Source organism: Oreochromis niloticus, unplaced genomic scaffold, assembly GCF_001858045.2.
Source record: "Oreochromis niloticus isolate F11D_XX unplaced genomic scaffold, O_niloticus_UMD_NMBU tig00001593_pilon, whole genome shotgun sequence".
NCBI classification, from domain to species: domain Eukaryota; kingdom Metazoa; phylum Chordata; class Actinopteri; order Cichliformes; family Cichlidae; genus Oreochromis; species Oreochromis niloticus.
This window is the reverse complement of record NW_020327419.1, coordinates 66,007-84,002: the sequence shown is the minus strand read 5'-3', so window position 1 is coordinate 84,002 and position 17,996 is coordinate 66,007. Positions and strand designations below refer to the sequence as shown.

Genomic DNA, 17,996 nt, shown 5'->3' with positions numbered 1-17,996 from the left:
TGTTCCAGTGTCATTAATCGTCACATTCTTCAGAATCAAAGACACGTCTCCATCCTTCATCTGTCTGTCCTGCAGATCCACCCAATTTATAAATGATGGATGCTGGTCTTCTGGCACAAACACTTCATTTCGGTACAAAAGGACATATTCGTCATGCAGATCAGCTCCGCTCCATTTTACACATATATTGATGTTTAGAGCTCGACATGTCAGAGTGACGTTCTGTCCAGACTCAGCTTTGATGTTTTTCTGGGCTGAAAGAGGAAACAACAGAAAGCAGAGAGAGTAAAGTTTAAACCTTTCACTTGTATAGCAGCCAATCAGTGAAGAGCAGAGACCACTGTCCTCTGATGATGATGATGGTGGTTGAACCTCAAACCTGACTGACTGTTAGAAGGAAACTGACTGGTCAAAAAAGGGAAACAAAACCGAGCATAGAGTTGAAAGGGGTCCAGCACTTCAAGCTAAAAGGTCACCAGACAGTTTGCTGACACACACATCTACAGGGGTGGCATGTGGCACACTAAAATTAATCTCTTGCCACCCCAGTTTTGCATATGACAGTGCTGTGTATTAAAATAATCTATCCATAACACTTTGAGACCAGTTACAACAAAAATTGCTTATACACTGTAAAAGTGAATAGACGGGATTGTTTTGGGAGTGATGGCAGCAAAAGAGAAATTGATAACGAGTTTTGAGATGTGACAGATTTGTGAAGTTTAGCATGTTTGGAGTGTACAGCTAGTGTGTAGCTGGTATGTAGTAAAGTCTATTGTTTTGTTTTGAGTGTCAGTGAATGTAAAAGTTGCTGTTAAAAAGCCACCAAAGGCAGATTGCAATGTAAACACTGCACAAGTTTAATATAAATTTACCATTTATATTTGCTTTTCAAGTTATGAATATAGTTCACTAAACATGTCTGTGGTTTTTATTTACACTAAAAAAATATACTACTAAGATTTTGTTTTGTGTGATTTGAGATCAGTTGTGTTAATACAGTATGTCAGTGAAAAAATAACTGTAAATTCAGACACCTGAGGTTGAGCTGAAGAGAAAAAGCAAGAAAAAGGTTTTAAAAATTAAAGCTAAAATCTAAAATAATTAATTATATTTTGGAGCCCAGAGCGTTAACCCAACAAATCATGAAAAATTAGGTTTAAAATTTTGGTGACAAGTTTGTCCATAACAGTGCAGATTTTTAAATTTTGTGTAAATGAAACTTAAGTTAGACTTGTGTTTGTTAATAAACCACCTTATCATGTGTAGCTTTCTGGATTTTGTGCTTAAAATATATACATAATATATAGATGATGTGGGCTGAAGATATAAAGTTAGACTATATTTATATGAATAAATTTTTTTAAAAAGCATTGATTTTGCCGCTTTCTTAAGACACACACTGGTGTGTGTGTGTGTGTGTGTGTGTGTGTATCACTCAAAGTATAAAGTATCTCCACTTTCTGTAAAACTGCATTTCATTTGTGTCATTTGTGAAATTTTGTTTTCAGCTGCACAGATGCAGGTTAATAAACATATTTCAGACCCTGTAATCAATAACTTTGAGGGGTTTTTCTTTTCCTGTATCAGAAGATAAAGTATAGACACTTGGAGAAGAGAACTGTTTAAACAAGGAGACACATTAAGATAAGGTCCTTTGTCCACCCTCCTTCCCCAGTGGGCTGCATCTTATATATCCTGTCTTTAGTGTTGTTTGTCAATCATTTTATTTATTTGGTAGTTTTAAATTTAAGACTGATGACTTTTTATGTTTTGAATTTTCCCTTGGTGATAAATAAGGTATTTATCTAAATACCTGATATGTGTGCATTACCATCTTTGATCTTGCTCAATTGAATACATTTGCAAACATTAACATGTACTGCATTCCTGTAGTAACACAGGGAACAGCTGCATTAACATTAACGTTTCCAAAATTTATGAACACATTGCTTTTTCGGACTGACTGAGTCATCTTAATTTTGTCGTGGACACAAAAGATTTTTCTGGTCGCATAACGCCAAAACTAATGTTAAATAAAAAGGTTCTTGCTGTTTTTATCGAGCAGCGGCTCACCTACTCAGCGCACAGTAACTTATGAGTGCTCATGGCTGTGGGCGGGATTTAAGGAACAGGCGCAACGCCGGCAACTAGAGTACATTTCCCATTATCAGAACTGTCTGGTTTCACCTACCCAAAGCTGAAAACCAGCTGTAACCCAGAGCTGGTTTTCAGGTGTATTGATACCCTGAACGAAGATCATATTATCCCAAAACGTTGATTCTGTTCATTTGGAAGTAGTTGTTTTCTCCTTTTTATTCCATTACATATAACTAAAGGTTCTGCTATGGATCTGATTAAGCTACGACTTTGTTAGATCTTTGGAGAGCTTATAGAGGCTATTTGTAGACCATTTAGAAGTAGAGCTGAACTGCTTATTTTAGCTCATCAAATTCTTATGTTTCTTCCAAACTGTTAACTGTTAACCCCCCCCCCCCCAACAATCACTTTAATCAATACAATTCTCTTTATTCCTGATTCATTTGTTCATTTGCACGGCAGGGTGTCCGGCAAAATCTCGAAGTGTCTGATAGTTACCCACACTCTTAGTCATAAAACCTAAACACCTAAAAACCTAAACACCCACATTCATTCTGTCTCTTGGTGAGTCTATGTTACGACATTGGCTTCCTGTGCAGTATGTTTTGTTCTTTCTAATCAGGCAAATAGGTTTAATGCATATTTATATACAGTTTTTTTTTACACAAACATTACAATGTATTGTGATAATGAAAAAACTGTTGTTAAAATTTTTTTACTCAATATCGTGAGCCACAACATTTGGCAGAATGCCAACTCCTCTGTTTGTTTAGCTACTCACCTTCTAATGCCGCTGTCTCAAAAGTCAGAAGAAGAAGTAGAAGCAGAATGTGAGACATTTCCACAGAACAACTCACACGGACCCTTGAAGCAGCAGGAAACTAACTGGATGTGTACTTTTGTTCTGCGGAGTGTGAGTGAGCAGTGAGTAGGCAGTCTGCTGTGTTTAAGGACACGCCCCAGTCTGCACGCGCCTCGTTTTACACTGCACAGTCTTTACAATATCTCTGTGTGACTGTGATCACACTGTGGGTTTATTTTTTTGTTTGTTTTTTGTTGTTCTTTTTGTAGAGTGGGTATTTATAATCACTTCGTAGATCAGTTACATCTAACTATAAAAATTGTGCTTATATACTGTGTTATTCATCATTTGGTCGACAGCGACCCACAGCGCGCACACTGTTTATCTCGTCTTAAATCACACGCTGGCAGCAAGGCATGGAGCTCTTTGTTTACTGATGATTACAACCACAAAATTCACTTACAGTCCTTGTAAGCGAGCACATGAACAAACGGTTTACCTCAACCACCTCTGATCGCCTGCTAATCGTCAGCAACCTCACACCACAGTCCTGTCCATTTTAAAAATCCCGCTGCAATGCAAATTAGCCCCACCGTGGAATGTAACGACCTCTCTGATTGGCTGGACAGACACAGGCTGCCAAGGAACTTCCTTCAATGGAAAAGTAAAATCAGACTTCTAACAGTAAACACTGCTCTGTATTTTTACTTGACATTTGCGCGCAGGACCAATAGTCCACACTGGCATTCTTGTGCAGAGCTCTCCAGGTCAAGTTACACTTTTTAAAAGAAAAAAAAATATATTCAAAAAACACTGTACAGAGAGGGTTGTAATGATATTTTAATGCTTAATCACACCATGTAGGTATAGAAACCCAGCACAGAGTGTGACTCACTTCTTACCAGAGCTGGAGTCTTTCCCAGCCATCACAGAAGAACGGGGAACTGAGATGAAACCCACTCTGCTGCTCAGAGGTTTACTGCTCTGTGTGGATTTACATGACACAAACAGATGTTTACAGGTGCTGTAATCACAGATTTATTTATTTTACCCCCAGTTAGTGTAAAACAAGGCTCTGATGAGTGAAACTAAACAACATCATACAGTGAACATTAACTGACAGCTGGTGCACTTGAATTAAACTCAGTGGTTTCAATTTTTTATTTTTTTTTTGGTTTCCTTCACATTAGAAGATGATAATGCTTCACATCCACAATTATTTAACCCAACATAGTTCATCACCGTAAGTTTCATGACAGCATTGCACTAAACTGCACCAAACTACTGGGTAATTTCACCCAATAATTTAATAACACATAATGACTAAAATCAGTCAAGACCAGGCAGGGTGAGGCCTAAAAATAAGACCCATCTTCATGTTGTCATACACTGAATGGCTGCTGTGTAAACTTATTTTTATGACTGCTGTGTAATAAAGTGAAAACCTTTCAGTTCCTGATTTCAAAACCCAAAGGATTTCAATTGTGCTTTCTAGATATGATATTTCTTAAGCTGACTAATATGTGATATTATAGTTTATGTTCCTCTTTTTAAACAGTCTTACACAGGGGGTAAAAATAAATAAATACCAATTACGGTTTCCACCTTTACAAACACAGGAGTGTGAAAAATGTAAAGGTTCTCCTTCACTGTGTGATGATCTGAGGAAAAATTTACCCTGACAATTAAAAGAACAAAATCAATAAATCAGCAAATACATCAAACTGCAGTTAACATGCAGTCACATCTATAAACATCAAACACATGAAACCAGAATATTATGAAAATGTTAAATGACAAAAATTTTAAAAAAATATCAGTTTTTAAATATTTCAATGGTAAAACATCTGAAATATTACAATTTTACTCCCAACAGCAAAATAAATATTTACTCTTTATTAATAATAGTTATTATAAAACTATGTCCCGCATCCACATTCAACCAAATATAAACAGTGGCTAAAATCATAGAAATGGTCACATGCTTTCCAAAAGTCTCAGTAAGTAAAACATGATGATTTGTGTCGATACTATTTTAGAGGAACAAAGTGTGCAGGAGAACAGTGAGCCCTTATGTAGATGAACTCCATCAGAAACACGTCTGTGGTCTTAAGTTATCAGTGACGTCCACCAAATAACCTTGACACAATGAGATAACTCTGCATCTGAAGTAAAGAGCAGATCTGACTCTAATACTGTGGTCGTGTTGACTTACAGTAAAACTCTCACAGTGACTCTTCAGAGTTTCACATTGAGATGAGAACATTTTGCTTTAGTTTTATGTTCAGGATGAACTGAGCAGCTGCACCAAGAGCCAGGATAAAGGATAATGATCAGCCTAAGCTCCGGATACATCTCTCAGGTCCTGTGTCAGGAGTGTTCTCAATTTCTTTCCGTTTCTTAATGACATGACTTTCACATGCTGCCTTATCTGCTGCTGATTTTCTTTTTTAGACCTTGTCCTGTGGGCAGCTTTGCAGAAGGTAGTAAACTGGCAGCAGGGCTTTGACTCCAGGCTTCTGTCATCTGATTGGTCAATGTCATGTCAATCACAAATGTAACAATCCAATCAGAGAACAGATGGGTTTGGCTGTCGGAGGGGCGCTTTTTTGAACTCTGATTGGATTGTTACATTTGTGATTGACATGACATTGACCAATCAGATGACAGGAAGAAAAATAGGGTCAAAATTCGTACTTGTAACTTGCAGGGGAGTTTTTGGCTAAGTCCACACACAAATCTTTTTTACACATACAAATCTTTTTTACGCACGCACATATTCTTTTTACACATACAAATCCTGATTTACAAGTACAAAACTGATTTACAAGTACAAAATATTTATGACCACATTCTGAGCCCATAGTATATGTATCCGATATTACTAAACAAAGACGTCAGGCTTGCATTGCAGCGGTGAGAGGAGCGGATCGAGTTCTGTGCAATCCCCAGCTTTTTGTTGGTTTGGTCTCCGCATCTTCTTTCCGGTGAGTTCTAAATTAATTCATATCACTATTAAAATGCTTTTAGTGTTATTTTCAATGTGCTGAGGTCATAGATAATGAGATAAAACATGCTAATGTGTGATGCTGCAGAACCACGTCATGTCATCATGTCGACTGAGTAGCTTATGATTTAGCATTATTGCAGGCAAACCAGCATATGAAATGGATGTAACAAATCCAGACTGGGCACCAACACTGCTCATGGGCCTCTAAAAACATACTAAATTGCTCTCATTGTACACTAATCCGCACATAACTTCCAGATGAATCACACACCTGTCATTGGAATATTGGTGTACATTTACCTTATGTGTATTCACTAATTTTATCTTACAGGCTTTTGTTTTGCAGCTGCAGAGTCTGAAGGTGTGCCCCGTGCAGAAGTGATCAATGAAGATCTGACAGAAGACCAACAACAAAATCCCCATGTCATGGAGGGAGTGGACAGAAGTTGTGTTGGACAAGTGGAGGTTGAGGTACCAGCTGCAAATGTGGACAGTGGCGATCGGACAGACAGCATCACGGAAGCTAAAGGGCAGACGAAGCATTGTGTGTGCAATGAACAGGGCAGAGCAGAAATAAACACAACACTGCTTGATAAGATTGTTAAGGTTTGCTGTGTTTTGGTGAATATGTGCCCCAGTGTGGTTGTCAAACCAGTGCCAAATGAAACTTGCTCTTGTTGAGTATTCATAAAGCTGTTGTGTTGCATGTGTAGTTCATTGTAAATAACTGTAGTTTGTGTGGAGTAGTTTCAATAAAACAGAAAAGAATAGTATACATGTTTTTTTTTTATTCTTGATCTTATCACATGTACTTAGCAAGTACATAGAAATGAAATGCAAACTATTTACATGGCAACACACAGCTGGCATCAATCTTGAACCACAAAATGAAACATTACAGGCTATTTAGAGCAGCACGTTGTTTGGAGAAGTATTTCCCAACAAGTTCAGGAAGACACACTTTAAGAAAGAAATCTTGTGCTTGCTTTAAACGTGGTTCCCAGAAATCCACATCAGGGAAGATGCGTATCACAGCAAGGTCTCTCTGTGTCCACACAACGAGGTCACAGTGGTTGGTGCCAGTAACAAAGATTTGTGTTTGTACCTGACAGTAGTGTATCCAGTAATGGTGACAAATCCTCCAGCGTTGCAATAGGAATCTGCCTTTTTTGCGATCGCCTCCTTTTGCCTTTATGTTTTCATCAAGACCACGTTTTTGGGCAGCTGCTGAGGAGAAGTCAATGTTATGTGCAACCTCGGGCTGTATCCTGGTCATATTTCCGGGCAATACCCAATATGCTGGCTCGTCTGTTACAGTTCTGGTGCCTCTGATATGCACTGCAGTTTCATTCAGTCGTTGTGAGTGCAGTACCTGAAACACACAAAAACCACTTTTAATAAAAAGTCTGTAATGAACCAAGGCTAATATAGATGGTTTGGCTGTACGTGCAAATCAGAAACTGTAACAAGGAAGTTGTTTAGAAAGTTATCAAGTTCAAACCGGCTTACCTTTGTCTTAACGACAACATACTCCCAGCGTGGAGGCATAAAGACGGACAAATCTTGCATCCAGCCGTTCGTGAATTGGATGTGGGCCTCCAGGGATTTATAATTCTTAAACTGGTTTGCTGTGTATGCGCTGACTCCACAGACAAGGTATGCGAAAATATCGGGATAGGACAAAGGCGGTAGGTCGTCTGGGTTTCCACTCCGCTACCTTATTTCATACGGGTCCACATTACCGATGCACGCAATTTTTTCATGGTGCGCACATGGCGAGATCTGGTATTAATCCGATACCAAATACAGGGCCAGAGTCGCCTATACCAATACATTTAACAATTAAAGTTGATGCATCATGAAATTGCTAAATCTATATTAATTTTCATGACGTTTAAGTGTTTTTTCTCATATTTTCAATATCATTACATTACTACATTTTCCCCCCTTTTAGCTGGTGAGTTATTGATAACGATCAATCAGGTTCTGAATGATGTAGCTGTAATTGAAATTGATACGTCTATCTGTTTGTTCTCTTCCTGTCTTCAAATATACTAAACCTTTTTAATACAGTAGATGTTTTCCGACCAGTAAGTTTAAAGCACTGTGTATTTTCAGTGTTTTAATACTAAACTATTCCAAGGTACTTTTCCTCTCATACTCAAACCTACAGCTGTGCCACTTTTAGGCTCTATTATGTGTTAACCTTTTAACCATTTTTATATAGTGCTTTGGTTTCTTTATCCTTCCTAAAATAAGCCTGCATTCCTTAAATACACAGTGATGTATATGTCTGTGGATCCACACACAGCGACAAAAGCAATAAATAAACTGAATCTAAACAAACCCTCCTGATGGACAGGTCAGCAAATAACATGTCCTGCTTTATCTTTACAACTCTCACTCTTGTACCGCTCTCCTAACATTCTACACACATACTGATGATTTCAATAACATATTTTACATTAGGATTCATCACAATCACATGTGCTCTCATTGATTTTCACCCCAGTTCTTGTGTAATTTGGTGAAGTTCAGTCTATTTCTCATTGCTTCCTTGAGAATAGCTTCCTGGCAAACGGCGCAGGTGCATCTCTCAGGTCTGTGTCAGGCCTTTGCTGAATTTATACCTGTTTCTTATGGACCTGAATTTCAGGCAATGTTTATCTGCCGTATAGTTGTTGTTTTTTTAAGGACTGATACTTCTTTTGTCTTCTACTCGCCCAGTTTTCTCAAAATTTGTAATGACATGTACCCAATGACGACTTTTCACGTACCATCTCCTTGAGAATCACTTTGTTGGTGCAAAAACACTATTTCAGGTCAAACTGTGTCATCTTTACCAATTTTTATAGATTCGACAAAAGAAACGAGAACAAATTGCGTGTTTTTGCAACATTTGGCAACAATGTTGCAGAAACACACAATTTGTTCTCAGTGGCTCAAGATGGTTTAAATCCAGAAAGAGTGCTTTGAGGGCTCAAATAGGGGAGAACGGTGCTCAGTAAGTACCGATCCATGTAAGACTTTAGGTTGAAGAACGTGTTGAGACAACAGGCTCTTCCGCGGCAATCTCTTGTCGTCAATAAACAACGTTTAGGGAGCTCTATAGTATTCAATAAGAGGACCCTGCACGTCAATTCTCGACGGGAGGGGGGTACCCGGCGGGTCGATAAGTGAAGCAGAGGGACCCAGACCATGCGTCGCACATTTGACGAGTTGGGAGTGAGAACGTGTTGTTAGGTTGTATTACAACTGTTGTTTTCTGCAGCAACCAATAGACGGATGTGAATTCTGAGCGCTCGCCGACGCGGCTCTGACGCAAACCACAAAGCTGTGGAAGGTTCAACGCTTGTCTAACGCGATCTTCAGCACTTTATCGGTATAATGAAGGTAATTTAACTCAGAAGGTCTAACTATAGTGGCAGGATCACGTTGAATGAGTACCTGGAGATAAACTCGGCTTAACTTTGGACCTTTTTGTTTTGTAATGGTTGTTCTGGACGTCGATGAGCGCGGTGGGAAGTTTCCTCCGTCTCCGGATTATTCGACGATAAAATGTTTGTTTTCGTGTTTAATCGGTCACAAAGGAGCTGTGTGTGTTTATCAAAGCAGCTACAAACTGTTTGGATTGAACATAGAGCGGAGACAGAGGGGGAAGAGGAATAACGAGCTTGTGTTTGAGATCTGGTTACGACTACAGGAAATCTAAAAATATGGTGCGGGTGGACTTTCTGTCTGCACCGCGGGTAGTTGACCAGACTTAACCGACATCATATTAATTTTATTAAATCCATCACAATGATTTATTTTAGAGGCTCTACAACACTCTGGAGAAAATCTTATAAACCATCGAGCTCGCTATGGATTATCAGGCGGACCAGCAGCGAGAGACGGCAGAGAGAGCTGAAACAGAAGCGGACATGTCGATCTGCTGTGCGGCCAGACTAAACCTCCACCTCCTGGTGTTTTCCTCACAAACGCCACATCCATCACAATGACTTCAAAGATTTGGATCTCCTGATCGCTGATCGGACAACTTCATCCAGAAATGCAGTGTGAACATATAAAGAGAAAACAGGTGAACACGGGAAACACCAGGACTCTGGTAAGACAATACGGAAAATTGTGTGCTGGTTCTAGACAGACATATGAGGGGGCAGACAGAAATGTAAAGGGGGCACATGGTGGCAATGGATGCGTGAAAGGGGTGGGTGGGGTGCTCTGGATGACTGTCTTTGTCATGTAATTGGATTACACTTTATCAAGTCTCTACCCTAAGACCTGACCGATATCAAATATATTAGAACCCAACAATTACACTTCTCACTAGATAGATAGAACCTTTGGTTCCTCCGGGAAATTCAGTAGACTATTGCTACTGTTAACAAAACTAAAAAAAAGGTAGGCCAGGTTATTTATTTTTATTTTTTTTAAAGTAAACTCATCTAGTCTTGAAAAGTAAAACTGAAAAATAGAAACAAAGAATTAAAAAAAAATCTATCCAGATCTTTAAAACCAACAACATAAAAACCATCCTAATTAAACGGCATCAAATAAATTTGCAAAATAAAGTAAGAATAAAATAAGACCTCACAATAGAGTCAACATTTAAAAATCTAAACAGGGTTGGCATAGTAATTAAAAAACAATTCACCGTGTCTTTTGCTTCAATTCTCAAACTAATTTGTAGAACAGAACAGATTTAGACAAAACATTTTAACTTTCTTCTTCTTCTTGGTCTGGTTTTAAGCTTGTTTGTTTTCCAAAGAACTGAACTCTGTTTGCAACTGAACAGCTCCACACTCCCTTCTCCTCAGTCCACTCTAGTCTATAATCAGTCTCCTGCTTCACTTTCCAAAAAAACTCTTACAGATTCATCCATATCCAAGTTATTTGTTATGGACTTCTCACCCCTTTCTTTTATGTAACACGGTGAACGACAGGACATTAGGACCATCACACAGCATTAACTTTCCCTTTGTGAGCTGCTGGAATTTGGAGTGGAAACTGAATAATCTTTACTAAAGTTCCTGAAATTACATCAGCATATGAAACGAGGGAGGTTTTGAGTGCAGTTAAAATCTGGGGCGGGGCTTTGTGTCGGGTCCTCCAGTCGGCTATGTGCAGCAGACAGACGTTTCACGCATGCGCAGTACAGGAACGTAAGCGTTTTTCGTCGCTTCAGTGTGAATGAACAACTCTTTGAAAACGATTAAAAACGACAGTGTGGACGCGGAGCGTTTTTAAACGAAGACGCCGTTTTCAAATTTATCCGGATTAGACGCAGCCAGAGATTAGCTGCTTCATTTTGCTCTGCCCTGTCTGTGAAAGCTGACACCGGGTCATTTGCATGCTAACTGGATGTTAACGCAGGGCGAGTGCTGTTTGAGCCTGTGAGATGTGAAACTTATCATCTCACTTGTGCCTTCTTCAGTGGATCTTACAGCTACTGTATTAAATTGTCCATGTTCAGTTTGTGGGTAATCTATTATTTTCCTTCTCAACTTCTGAAACTTTGATTTAAGGGTTGTCCCCTCTTGCCCCAGCATAGAGCCGACCCCGGTTCTGTGTGTATATTCACACATTACACTGTGAGCCCTATTCGTAGTCGGCATGTCCTGATCTTAAAGTCCCCACAGTCTGAAGCAGGACTTTCTATCTGCCCCGTGAACTAATGTAGTAATCATCACTGCAATGTGACATCGCACTCATGTCAGCTTTTAAAGTGACACAAGTTTACATACATACAACAAAACAGAAAAGAAAGTTTCAGTCAGTCAGCCCAGTGAGCGACTGGTGATAAATACACAGGGCTGCTGAATTTTAAAATAGTTAATCTAAATCAACAGTTAATTCTTACCTGCAGACGTAAATGAGAAAAGAAAGGCAAACATGACCCCGCAGATTAAGACAGATGTTCCAGCTTCCATCTTGTGCTGCTCTCTGGATCAAAAGATGTGAGTCTGTCCGCAGGTGCTGCTGTTTTCTAAAGACAAATGTTGCTGCTGTTTCTTGACCGACGGCCACGCCTCTTTTTTACAGAATCAGAATACCTTTATTGTCATTGTAACAAGTACAAGTAAATTAAGTGCAGTCTCTGCGGTGTCAGAAAGAAAAATGGTAACTACATTTACAAAAGAACAGAGTGAGGTAGAACACAGTCCTTCCATATAACAAATAACTAAAAGCTGTACAGTTCTTATTCTAACGAAGAATGCTGATTGGTTGACATGTGGAACAGAAGAGCAGGGATTGTAGCGAAGTTGCAGGAAATAAGTCCTTTAGACACAGCCCCCTTTTTTCTCGCGAGATTTTGGAAACAAGATGGTTTGCGTCACTGCAGCTGAGTGGGATTGACCGGTTTGACTGCTTTTATGGTCCTCATAAATATGAGCATATATTAGTGTGTAATTTGTATTTCCTTTGTAGTTTTTGTAAAACCTGACACCTATTACAAAGGGTTAAATAAATAAATCTCGTGGAATTTAGTGAAACCATAAATACTTTTTTGATATAAGATAAACCTTTATTAGTCCCACACATGGGAAATTTCTGCTCACGGCACAGAGTACAAGAGCAGTAAAAAATAATTAAGAGGGAAAAAAAAAGGGAAGAATAAGATAAACAGAATAACACACTATACAAAATAGAAAAATACTATATCTGTCATTTAGCCTGTATGATAATAATCATTTAATTATACTGTGTTCAATATAATTCAGTGTTTAACTGAATGGATAGCCTATTTTGGTCTTCACAGTATTGGCCAACAATAACAATGATTGATTGGATAATAATAACTCATATTAGTTTTGTTAGAAAATGTAAGTTTTCTCATCCGATTTGGTCAAAGTGTCACAGGGCTTACAAAGATACAGAAGATGTGATTTTCAGTCTCATGTGCATCCCTGTTTCCTGCAGCCGAATCTGAATTTTGATTATGAAATAATCTGAAATGATTATGATCACTCTCCACTTTTAATATTATGGTCTCTGTGTTGGATTGGGCCTGATTTTTTTTTTCCAGATATCCTTCCTGATAGAAACCTTCCTATTTTCTTAAGCATGTGTTTGTGGAGCAACTTTCAGGTCTGAGTTAATTCAAAAGTGTCTTAAGAAAATAAAAAAGGCACGACAGTGTGTTTGTGGTTACGTTTTTTAATGGTTTCTTCTCTTTGCAATGAAAGAAAAGCTGGTGCTCAGAGGATGTCGCGGCCTTTTATGTTCCAAACATGTTCCAAACACCAAAAAAGTCCAAGAAAAGGCCGTGGGTGGCAACGGGAGGTTTGTTTTAGAACGCACTTCTGACTCCATTGTTTAAAAATCATATGCCATTTATTTCGTGGAAAATTATAAACAAAAATCAGCCAAATAACTTCTTAAAACTTAAAATTAAACGAAAGTTAACTTAATTTGCTTTAACAACTTCAAAAGTGGTCAAAAAATCATTTTCTAACCCTTCCGTCCTCCCATCTGACATTTGGCAAACAAAAAACATTTACCACACCCCTCCAGGGTGCTCTTAATCTCCTGATTAATGGGAGGGTCCATAAGCTAATAAACCAATCACTTTCCAAAAAAAAAACTTTCTCCAAGAAAATTGATTACAAATCGATTACAAATTTACATAACAAAACTAGGTCAGTATATTCTTACAACTGCAAAGAAAAAACAAAAATGAATACAAATTGCATTTTATAAACGTTCAACATAAATGGCCACAACAGAGGAAGAGGGCGGGCTTTACGTGCATTAGGTGGGTGCTGTCCCAGCGTGTCTCCACCTCTGGAATTAGCACCAGCAGGCCAATTCATTTGTTAGCCTCTGCTACAAAATCAGCCAGCAGAAAGTGACTAATTCAAGTGTCACTGAAGCAGCTTAATCAAAACAACATAATTTAGAATGTTGCGGTGAAATAAAGAAACGTACTTTTGCAGCTGTCCTGCTCTTAAAATAGCCGAATATCACCCGATGGTAAATGCTATTACGCACATTTCTTTTTTAAAATCAGGTGAGAAAAAGTTTTTCATCAGAGGTGAAGGTCACCGACTGCCAGACAGTCACAGGACCTACAAAGATACAGAAGACTTGATTTTCAGTCTCATGTGCATCCCTGTGCTCTGCTGCCAAAACTAAATTTAGATTTATTTGAAAATTCTGAAATGGTTATGATCATTCTTCACTTTTATCATCATGATCTGTGTTTTTGATTTAGCCTGAATTTTATTCCAGATATCCTTCCTGATAGAAATCTTCTTTTCTTAATCGTGTGTTTGTGGAGCAGCTTTGTGCTTTCAGTTGATGTAAAAGTGTGTTAAGAAAACAAAAAGGCACTACACTGTGTTTGTGGTTTCTTGTTTTAATGTTTTTTTTTCTTTGTAATAACAGAAAAGCTGGTGCTCAGAGGAAGAGGTCAGACTTGGAGTGGCAGTAATGAAAAAAAGCTCAAATGAGTGAGAAGGACGATGAAGGAAACATCTGTGCTGTGTCTGCTCTGTAAGTAGAATCTCTGTGTTTGTTTGAATTCTTGTACTTTGACTGTCTGCTCTCCTGATAACTGATGATGGAGGAGAAGACATGAAAAACAAATCAGGCTGAATAGAAACTGACCCTGCAGGACCCGTTGTGCTCAGTCACCATATTGACCCCAAAAGGTCTCAATCACATCATTCATCTCCCCTGATGGAAAAAAATGTGATATCACAGATGTCACCAATTACAAGCAAGTTGTGTATTACAAATGTATTATTATCATGTAATTGTAAGTTTGTATGCTGTTATCATCACATCCTAAAATAAGAGCTTGGTCCACCTGGTTGGTTTCATGCAGGACTCTTTAACACTTCAGCATAGATGAGGCCTGTTGTTCTTTTGAACACTTCACCTTTTAAAACAACAGAAATTATAAGAAATTAGAACACAAGCAGAGTGAGGAGAAAGGGGCTCAACACACATCCTGGGGGAGCCCCGTGTTCAGTGTTCTTGTGCTGGAGGTGTTGCTGCCGACCCGTCTGCTCTCTTCCTCTTAGGAAATGACTAACTGTTCAAAGCACTTGATAATGATGGAGGCGAGTGCGACTGGAGAGTAGTCGTTGAAGCAGGAGGGACACGACCTCTTCGGTACAGGAATGATGGTGGAAACTTTGAGGCTTGTGGGAACGACAGCCTGACTCAGTGATGTGTTAAAGATGTCTGTGAAGTAAGATTGGACTAAAAATTTTCCAACTGACATTCATCAGTCCTATAAATGAGATGTGATATTCGCACAGGTCACTTTTTGATGGGCGGAGCAATGTAATCATGCACAGACTGATTTGCGCGTTTAGAATTTATACATTTTTTTTATACTTCTTTTCTTGTTTCTTTCACTATTAATATAGCTATTGTTTTGATTATTTATGTATTTATTCATGTGAGATGTGTCACATCGCACAAAATACTTTGTTTTTGTTTAATTTTGTATTCGTTATTTGGTCCAGTGTGTAAGACAGACAAACACTGGAACGGCTTGTAAACACAGTTAAAGTGGAAAAAAGAAGCCAGTTTCTCTTTGTTTCCCTCCCCACTATGGTGTGTTTTTTATTTAAATAAAATGTTTTTGTTTTTTTTCTGAATGTAGACTACTGCCTATAAACTTGTGCCTTAATTAAAAAACACATATTTGATGGAAGTTGAATCTCTGAAGGTACACGGGTGTTTGTGCCAAGCAGGAGCTATTTTTAAAACACTTGTTGGTAAAAATAAATCCATTTAGCGTGACTGGAGCTTCATATTCTCTACCTAATCTCCCCTCATGGCTTTTTTTAAAAACCAATGTTACACTACAGTGCTGTTGATCCATATCGATCCCCTCCCTGCTCAGCATTACCACCATCACTGTTAGTAATAAAATGTGTGTTCCTGTGGGTCACTTTGGGTTGATAAACCTTTTGGAGAGTGTGCACACTGGAGCATCATCATCGTCACAGTGGAGCTTCATCACAGCTCAATCTGTAGGAATTGTGAGGGACTGTGGGTTTTCAGAGAATGTGAAATGGCACTGCCTCTGTAATCTGAGGTTTGTCTTGGACTATAAGAGCTAATCTGCCTTTGGGGCCTCTTAAAGCAACAAAACAGTCTATTCATCCAAGGCTGCTAATAAACGGGATAGCAGATATGGGCATGCATCGTTCTCCATATGTGATCCTCTCGGACACATGCTTTAGGCACCTGTAGCATCAAATTAATCCCCCCCCCCCCCCCCCCCCCCTTTACGTGGTGTGAGGCAAATAAGGGCACAAGATAATTGTTGTAAACTATTAAAGGTGGACATGAGGGCAAATGATGGTGAATATCCACCGCTTCACCGCTTGGGAATCTACTCAGTCTGGTCCGAACAAGTCTTTGGCCTTCCAATTCTCCTTTGTTCGGTTGTGTGCATGCAGTTGTGTACCACAGGGAGGGAGAGAGAGAGAGAGACCTGCACCACAAGAAGGAGGGAGAGAGTGCGAGACAAAGAGGAAGGGTGCGTGTATTTACATGCAAACTGCATCTTCCTCTCTCTAAGACTGAGCTCAGTACTGCTGGTTTTCAAACACATGTTTTCAGAGCCATTGCAGGTGGGGTATGAATTTGAAAAGAAAAGAATACTTGGACACTGCTAGCATAATGGACAGTTTTTTAAATCCCACACAGATGCAAAGCAGAAGATGAAGTATCGGCAAATATGTTTCCAAGCCAAAGAAGAAAATATGATGTCCAAATCACAGACAAACAGCATCCCACAGCTGTTTATGTTTTTAAAGCCATTTTGCACAGAGAGACATTTATTTATATGTATTGATAGCAATGTTGAATATTCTTACACAGTGAAAAAGGAAAAAAAAACAACCCAACTACACCGGTACACAACGCCCAGCTGGAAACACTTCTCGCAAGTCGAGCTACCTGAGATTCACAGAACTTTCAGAAAATGTTAAACATTTTGTGATTTTTATCGTTATCGGACGATAGATGTCTCATAACGGGATATGAGAGTTTGGTCATATCGCACAGCCCTAGTATTGATTGTAGTGTTGAATAATCTTACAGAGTAAAAAAAAATTACATGTAAAATAATTACAGCATAAAGACGGTTTGTTTTCAGGTAATTTAAAAGAGGTAGTAGTTTATTTTATTGCAACCTGTAATTTATTTCAGTTTGCTTTTATTTGTTTAACTGTTTACAAAAGGTTTGAGGGTGAAATAAACTGCAGTGGAGTTTGAAAACAAAATATGGGTGTGTGTGGTTGGAGGAGGTGTTTGTGCTGGGAGGGCGCAAAGATTTTATTGTAAAAACAAAGGAGGGGCTAGCAAAAAAGTTTGGGAATCACAGGCTTAACTCAACATTATTAACAAACTTTTTCATGGACCGACCGACCTACTAAAAGTGATCAGTGAAACGCTTGGCCTCTGGTTGTTGGTCGATAATTTTGTCCAGTTGCCCAACTTTACTGTGAAGACATCTGTGAGTTCTGCAGCAAAGTCCCTTAGATGTTATTCAGGCCTGGGGATTGGTGTGTGTTGATCCTGGCAGGATCTCCACTGTCTGGGGATAATGTCACCACCCGGTCGTTAATCACATCCTTTCAGTAATGAGTCATGCCTCCTAACTGTGCGACACCTCAGATTGTGCATTATGAGCAGCGCTCGTTATCCAGTGCTTCTCAAACTTTTAACAATGAGTAGCACCTCATAAAAACTGAGTTGAACGCAGCATTATGAATGACAGACGCTGTTAGAAAGTTCACAAACTTAAACTCTGTATATAAAGAGAACAGAGAGGCTCTGCTTTGTGCTTATATTCTCCTCCTGTGTGTTTGTGTGTGCAGAGTTTCTACCAGAGCCAAATGTCATCGACTCCTCACTGAAGTCGTCCACCAGTCCAACCACTGGAATCCAGCTGCTGCTCTCTAACTGGTCCACACAGCAGCTCAGACCTGACACATTCACTGTAAACACACTGGTTTATATTCTGTTTGTTCTCCTCATGAAGGAAACCTCAGAAGATGTGAAATGTGAGTGTGTGTCTGCGCCTCACTGGTTGTTTCTGTCTGATGGAAA

General features: G+C 39.0%; 1 long non-coding RNA gene across 1 annotated transcript; it reads left to right on the top strand.

The window, feature by feature from the left end:
• The first annotated feature begins 9,239 nt into the window (after positions 1-9,239).
• On the top strand, positions 9,240-17,996 carry LOC112844789 (uncharacterized). The gene is made up of 3 exons (XR_003217538.1): positions 9,240-10,020; positions 14,304-14,411; positions 17,765-17,996. It is a non-coding gene; the product is annotated as an uncharacterized LOC112844789 (long non-coding RNA).